Here is an 8,634-nt window from a genome sequence, read left to right as displayed (position 1 = left end):
GCATGTGTGTTCGTGTCAGCGTGAGAGAGAAAGTGAGCAAATGTTTGTAACAGAAAGTGGTTTTATTCACTGAAAATCATTATATGTGTGAAAGAGCCATCATCTGTCACATTTCACACAAAAGTAGCATTATCGCTCCAATAATACAGTTTGTCCTGGTGCTTGAATTATTTAGTTAAAGAAACTAGTGAGAACATTATCTCACTTTGAAAATTGTGCAAATCTGTGTTTCTCCGATGACACACCTGCGTCTGTGGGACTCGTAACTAATGTTAGCGGTTGTCATTAGGAGTGACTTTGCACTAATTATCTCATCACTGTCTCCCTGGATTCACATCCTGCAAAAGCTAAGGAAGCAAAAGGGAGGAATTCAATACAAGTTCATATTCATTTGAAGTATTTATCACCTTCAATCTCTATCAAAAAGATGCAGAGATGTTTAATGATGACAAAAACATGTCGGGGAACAAAAGTGATTTGGAGCAAAGTCAAAGACGCTGTTTTACAATTAAACCTGCTGAAACCAGAGGTTTGCTCTGCTCTGGCATGTCCCCGTCTCATTTTAAGAGGGCAGCATTTTGTTGCCTTATATCCCCTGTTGCTGTAGGTATGTACACATTATTAAGCTGCTCAGGCCTCTCACCAGCACCAAGCCCCCACCGTCCTCCCACCCAGCTCCCTAGAGATAATCAGGGTATTACAAATGAAAAGTCAGAGCCATAAATCAGGAACCCCCACCTCACACACTTTCCTCCTCACTTCACTCACTCTCCCCCCCTGTCTTCATCTAACCTGGACAAACGGGGGCTCTGGCTGTCCTGCTGGTGAGAATAAGAGGTGAGAATAAGACACAGACCAAAAGAGAGACAGACGAGATATGGACAGAGAGGGGGGGGGGGGGGCTGAGTAATCCGGGATTTCCACCGGATGACGTCTGCTGTTGGCCCATGTTATCCATCAAACTCACATCTGTGTCACAAACATTCCTGTGTGTGTATGTGCGTGCGTGTGTGCGTGTGTGTGTGTGCCTGTGTTTGTATTGCAATCCAAAATGACTCAGACGCAGCTGGCCTGCTCTGTGCTGCTGAAGTGGACGTGCAGGGGCAGTGATGGTAAAAATAAAAAAAAAAGATAAAACTATTCTGGGAATCTAACTTTTATGTTTTCTGTGGAAATAATTCATTAAGATCAGTGGTGGACAGCAACAACACAGTACATTTACTCAAGTATTGTACTTAAATACGATTTTGAGGTACCTTTACTGCACTTGAGTATTTCCATTTCCTTCTACTTTATACCTGTACTCGACTGCAATTCAGAGGCAAATATTGTGCTTTATACTCCTCTATTTATAATTGATTAACTACTTTGAAGATTCAGATTCAGATGAACAATACAAAATATAATCAACAAATAATTTGTATCATGTATTCTTATAAATGAAGATAAACTTTGTTGGCCCTTTGGTGAAGCTATCCGGCCGTATACAGTATACACTCTTTTACCAGCAGCAACACTAAAGTGATGAACACATTAATGCATCCATAATTATAATCCAATAATATATTATATTATTCTGTAATGGGCCATTCTGCATAATGAGGACTTTTAGATGTTTATACTTCTGTACTCTTACTTAAAGCTAGGGTGGGTTATGTATTTTAGATATTTTTATTTTTGAATGCTCTTTACATCCAGACAGCAATTAATAAATCAAATGCTCTGACAAAATAAAAATAACAAATCTGGTCGCAGGACTGTAATCAGGCCGTCCAATCATTTCATTACGCTATTCTGGAGAAATAAAACCGAATGAGCGAAACAGACGCAGAAGAATTACGGAGTCATACATGATAAAATACTTTTCACAGTCCATGTTGTAAAATCTGCCAAATGAAAATGTCTTCTTTTCCCTCAGCACAGCAGACAGAAGTTGATGAGAATCTGATGTAGACTGGGTGAAGTCCTCAGACGTCCCTGGCAACAGATGAAAAGTTGCTGCTGTTGTGTCAAACAGACGAGGACAGAGGGAGTGACACGCAGCCTGATCCAGGTGTCAGACTATACAGTAAAGCAGCTCATAGAAAGAGGGAAGGAAAGGAGAGGAGAAGGGAGGGAGGGAAGTCTCTCCCCCTCCACAGCCTGTCAGTCAGTCGCAGAGGGGGAGAACGACAGGCCACAATGGGGCCCTTCAGCGTCTGGCTGAAAGTTGTAATTTAGCATGAAGAGCCATCGAGGGGCGAGCCTAAATTTAGCTCCACATATACATTGTGTCTTGTAGAGAGAATAGCAATTAACAGCCAATTAAATGAATGACTGGGGTCAGCAGCAGCGGCAAACTAATGGTGGGTGTGTTGCTGCACTACCGGATAATCCAAAGAGACAAAGAGAGAGGTTGGGGAGCGAGAGGGGGCACATTTCTCCATGTTTTCTCTTTTCTTTTGAGCAAGGCAGCATAATGAGATTTGAAAGGTCTCAATTATCTGTGTCACCTGTGCTTCACATACAGTGTGTAGCTGCCATGTAACGCTCTCGCACATATAATAACTGTAGCATCCCTCCAACATTAGCGCATGCATGTAATCTTCATTGGGTTGAGAGTTGAAACAGAGAGGGAATACGTGTGTTTAAAGACTGTGTTTGCACAGGAAAAGGTTGCTCAGATATGTATAGATGCACCGTGTGTGTAGCGCAGCCATTACGTCATATCGCTGTGTGTGTTCGTATTTCACCGGTCGCTGCTGTCCAGCATTGATTGGCCGTTAGGTGACAGCTTTACGAAGTCACTGCAGTAGCCCCAGCACAACGGAACAAGTCCCCCTCTAATTGCCTTGCCTTTGAAAAGGCAACTTCTCGCTTCAAAAAACAAGGCGAGTCATTAACGCCGTTCTGGCAGCAAACCCACCTCGCCTCCTCACCCCCCTTCTCCCCTCTCTCTCTCTGCTGCAGCTGATAACACCTTGTTCAGAGCGAGTGATCAAGGCAGAATCATCTTCTCCTCACTCCCATCTCCTCTGCAACTCCACCTGCATAATTGCCGCACCTAACCTTTTCAGTGCTGCCTCCGTTGGGAGTCAGCCAGCCAGCCCAATTGGGCTGCGAGTATTAATAGAATCTCATTTCATGCCTCCATCGAATAAAACAAAGGTTGGGTTTCACCGAGCAAGTTTGATCTTATTACTGCGAGTGTTGAGAAGGTAAAGGTGCGATGTAAATTCAGGAAGTTGTGTGTGTACCAGTATATCATGGAGGGGTGATAACCAACAATGCTGATGATCACGTTAACAACCCATCAACATGTCCTACAAAGTAAAAACACAATATGTGTTGTTTGTCCATTCGCACTAGAACGGCACAAAGAAGCGTTTTCTGATCTGACGCTGCCATCAAGGGACGACATTGTTTGTCTGTTCCTTCCAAACCAGTTAGAAATGTTAGAAATGTCAATGATGAAAAATATGTTTTCTGATATTACAATGCAAGGTTTATGGTTTGGTCAAAATGGACTTGGCAAGGTTTATGGGAAGTTGTTTGATTATTGATCATGGTTACAATAATAAACATAATGCTTAAAAAAAGTTAGGAAGGAGAAAATAAAAGGCAGTCTCCCGTGTTAAATAGTGCTGGCCAAAAATGAACAAATTATTATTTTCTACTGATACTCTTTGCTTGTTGGATTTGTTCGTGTCTGCACTGCAGTCCACTCAAGCTGACCCAACTCGCCTGCTGCGGATGCAGTGCTTGCTGCCCATATCGTATTGCAGCCGTATAGCAACATAATTTCTGTCAAATGTTGTATTTGTACTATGTTTATCCTGTACACACGACATCTATTGCACGTCTGTCCGTCCTGGGAGAGGGATCCCTCCTCAGTTGCTCTCCCTGAGGTTTCTTCCATTTTTCCCCCTTTAATTATGGGGTTTCTTTTAGGAAGCTTTTCCTTGTGCGATGCGAGGGTCTAAGGACAGAGGGTGTCGTATCCTGTACAGTCTGTAAAGCACACTGAGACAAATGTGTAATTTGTGATATTGGGCTATATAAATAAATTTGCTTTGATTTGATTTGATCAGAAACAAATCACCACAGTATTAATTCAAATCACTTCTTGATTTCATAAGTTATGAGCATTATGAAGCCTACACCTTTATATTTTGGGAGGACATATTGCTTAACTTTCACTTTAATATCCCATAAAGATACATTTTGATTTCCAGACTCGTGTATACAGAGGCAACATGACAGTACAACCTCCTGTTTTGTTGACCTATCCCTCCACCACGACTTCGTCCTCACGCGGACTATGTCTCTGTAATAATGTCACCTGACTTCATCCTTTGCTCCCGTCATAACTAATATGGCCGCAATAGGGCTTTGTCACTTGTCAACATGTTTACCAGCCGCAACAGCGGTGATAGTATTGTTCTCACCTTGTGAGTCTGTCTCTGTGTGTGACACCATGGCAAAATGTGCTCCTGGAGACTCCTTCTGTAGCGGGAACCACCACAGAGGCAGTTTTGAGTACTTTGCCATGCAGTTTATTATATTTCTGTGGACAGATTTTTCAATGCGATAGCATCACAACCGTGCAAGACGCAGTCATGATACCTTACAGGTGTGAAGTTGAGAACACAATGAAGGCCGAGTTCGAAGATGAGTGTGGTGTGAGCAAGGGTGGGATCCCATCGCAAAATGGTCTCTAGTGTTTTGGGGCATTTGCTGAAACAGCTGATGCTGACAATCTCAAACCCATGTATGTTATGCCATCATGTCTGTTGGTTTAGAGAAATGGCTTTACAAAGGATATGGTTTTTAAAAATATGATGAAGAGGAGCAACTGCAGGAAGTCCTTTAATTTCTTTGCCCCACCCTCAATAGATTTTACTTAGAGGGAGTTCACCCTGAATCACATGTTTTTTATTTACACTTCATGGTCTAATTTTGTGTATTCGTCTTTGTGGTTTTATTATCAATCCTGGATCTCCACAGTGGTTGAAAATGAATCTGTAGAGTGATTTTATGGTCAATTGGGCCCATGTTGAGGTTCATGACCTTTCAGCGCTGCAGTTAAATTAAACTCATTAGTGGCTAAATACTCGATGAAGCATTGTCCGATTTAACATATTCTCCATTTTTTTTGTCAGTGCAGCTTCTTCATGTTGGCTTCCTTTAATTAAATCCCAAATTAGAACCTGATTGTCCAGTTTGTAATCGTGCAACAGAAAGCTGCTCCAGCTCATGAATCATGGATGATTTGTAAAAGATCATGAAATCATGAATTAAGTTTAAAGGTGAATTGTTGCCCTAACAGGATTTTCAGGTTACAAGGCATGTTATCTTATTTTAATTGCCCTTTCTGGACACACAATGAATCTCAGCTTATGTGTATATCAGCTGCTGTAGCTGTGAACTTCACAGAGCCACGTGCTGTCTGTGGGCTCCAGGGAGTTGAACATGAAGCAACTTAAATGTTCTTTATTCAACGTAGAGCCTTTTGACATGTTACATTTTAATAGTATTGTCCTACTGAGATTACCGTGAGTCTCACCACTCACCAGCTGATGTGAGTTGCCCATGGATGAGATGCATCTTGGGAAATCTCTTAAATGAATGCACAGTAGAGAGAGCGGCGGAGCAAGATTTCCGCTTAACAGTCAAATCACTAACATACTGAGGAATTCATGGCCACATTGGCATTTAAAATGTTAACCTTTTATCATTAGTCTCTTTCTTTCACCCTCTGTCTTTCTCTGCTGCTTTGCCTGTTTCTCGCTCTTCTTTGTATCTTTTAGTTCTGTAACCAAGGCTGTGTCAGGCACTTTGCAGGCTGTTTTTCTAGCCTTAATAATGCATAGTTGTTGTGGGTGATGTGGCAAAGGCAACTTTGTTCAGGGAATCCCTGGTGTGACACAAATTGATGGAGATCTATGAGAATCCAGCTTGTTATGAGGGAACCGGGGCCATTTATGAGCAAGGGGGTTGGTGGGGAGGTGTAAGGCGGCAGATAGAAGGCAGAGGAAGAGGGAGGGGCGCAGCAGGTCACCGAAGACCAGCCAGCATCTCTCATATCAAAAACAATCGAGAATGACAAAGGTTTGCTTTTATCCAGGGTTGGGGAAAGGAACAGAGAAGTGATCATTATACAACATACGCATACACCCCCACGTGCACACACATACAGACACATTCACACAGTTCAGTGAGTCTGCTAGCCTCAGCTCAAACCTTTGGAAATTAAAAGTCTGACCAGAAAAGGCATTTATGTGCAATATGTGCAATAAGGAGCTGTGTGGGTGTTTGGGCTGCTGTCTTAATTGGGAATTAATGAGGGGGGCAGGGTGAGGTAAGAAGTGAGGGCAGGGAGAGGGTACAGTAAGAGACAGGGGGGGGGGGATTACCTTGCAACAGTATGGTGAGTGGGAGGGATTCTCTCTGGTGGACTGATGGGACAGGGATCTCCCTGGAAACAGCTGCCACACCTTCCTGTGTGCACACATAGACAGATGCACTCATATCCTCAAGAATTTTGAAGTAAAACATTAAAAGACCGAAATACATGAACCCCAAGATCTCAAAGTGGAGGTGCAGCGAAATGTTGCCTGAATAGTGTTCACTGTTTTGTGGGAAAACCTTTGAGTGTCTCTACAATAAAAAGGTTTCTCCTCTGAGTTGTGGGGATTTACTAGCGGCACTGCTGCAAGTCTTTAGGGACTGCTCCACTTTCACCCATAATCTCTCATTTTCATTTGCATCAGAATACATTAATGAGAAATGAGACCCTGCCATATACTTCATGGTTCAGGCTTTTCAGAAAGTACTAAATATAGTAGGTTCTTTCTTCTTTCTTTCTTTCGTTCTCTCTCTTTCTTTCTTTCGGAGGAGCTGCTGCGGGGAGGGGGGGGAGTGAGGGAGGGGGGGGGGGGGGGAGGGGGGGGGGGGGGGGGGCGAGGGGGAGAGGGAGGGAGGGAGGGGGGGGGAGGAGGGAGGGAAGAGGAGAGGGAGGGAGGGGGGGGGGAAGGGAAGAGGGGGGAGGGGGGGGGGGGAGGGAGGGAGGAGGGGGGAGGGGGGGGGAGGGAGGGAGGGGGGGAGGGAGGGAGGGGGGGGAGGGGGGGAGGAGGGAGGAGGGGGGGAGGGAGGGCGGGGGGGGAGTTTCGGTTTTCTTTCGTGGGTAGTTTCGGGTATGTCTTTCTATTTTCTGCTTTCTTTCTGTCTTGCGTTCTTTAGTTCTCTTCTTTCTTTCTGGTCTTTAGTTTTCGGACTTTCTTATTATTTTTCTTCTTATTCGTCATTTAGATGCATTCTTTTCTTTTTTCGTTCTCCTTGTTCTTTCTTTCTTTTTTCTTTGTTTTTCTTCTATGGTCTTTCTTCGTCGTTGTTTATCTTTCTCTCTTCTTTCTTTCTTTCTTCTTTCTCTCTTTCTTTCTTTCTTTCTTCTTTCTTTCTCTCTTTCTTTCTTTCTCTCTTTCTTTCTTTCTCTCTTTCTTTCTTTCTTTCGTTCTCTCTTTCTTTCTTTCTTTCTTTCCTTTCACCTCCGTTTCCACACCATCTTCGTCAGTTCCTTTCTCTCATCTATATTTATGTACTCCATATTGAAAAGTTCTTTTGCGTTCAGAGCGAAGCTGTGCATGGCTCCTCACTGCAATTACTGATTAATTACAGGGAATTAAAGCAATTAGAACTGCAAAGATATACAATTAACAAACACACGCTTCATGATGCCACACACAGGCTGTGCAATTACTAGATTGCAATGCAAATACCTCTCTCTTCTAATCTCTCACACAGTTTTTCTTTCATTTTCGTGTCCCTCTCTCCACACCTACTCCACGAATATACACACACACACACACACACACACACACACACACACACACAAAGCACAGTGGGGGCAGGTTTTCCAGTTCATTAGATAGTATTTAATTTGAAAACACCTCTGTGTTGAGGGAGATGTGAGTCCTCCCGAGGGATGAAAGCTGAAGCAGGGGTGGGCGATGAGAAAGGGATTTCTCCATCTGTCCCACTAAGTCCCTCAAACTGGAGATGGCAGACATCAACAGCAACCAGGGAAAAAGTGGTGAAGTGATCTTTGTGATGGCATTTGAGCTGACATTGTTAACATATAGCGGTGAAAAACACAATAATTTAAAATGATAAAAGTGTACCCCAAATTCACACAAGTTCACACACAAAGACACTGTATATTTTTCCACTAGCTACTTCTACTACCAAGAAACTCACTATCAGGTTTTGTTTTTAGATCCATTTTGTCTATATCATAGTAATCACATTAAATGTTTAGTTTACATTTACATTAGTAGAAATTTTGGGAAATATCATTTTTTTCTGAGAGTTTTGTAAGAAGATCGCGACCAATACAATTTACTTCACTTAACTCATACACACATTTCCACTGAAAAACTATTAAAGACTAAGTTCAAAACTAATCTTGTTTAATTAAATGTAAATGTTTTGCAAATTGCTGTGTTTTTATAATTTGTAATTTTCCGTCGTGTTTTCTGTTTTGCCGTTGTACTTTGCTGTATTTGCTGTATTATTACAGATAGTATTCAATCAATAAAAACAATGTCACTTTGATTTGAAACTAAACAGATTTCAACGTATCCTTCATTATGGGAC

This window comes from Cottoperca gobio, chromosome 10 (assembly GCF_900634415.1).
Source record: "Cottoperca gobio chromosome 10, fCotGob3.1, whole genome shotgun sequence".
Taxonomy (NCBI): Eukaryota; Metazoa; Chordata; class Actinopteri; order Perciformes; family Bovichtidae; genus Cottoperca; species Cottoperca gobio.
This window is presented reverse-complemented; position numbering follows the sequence as displayed.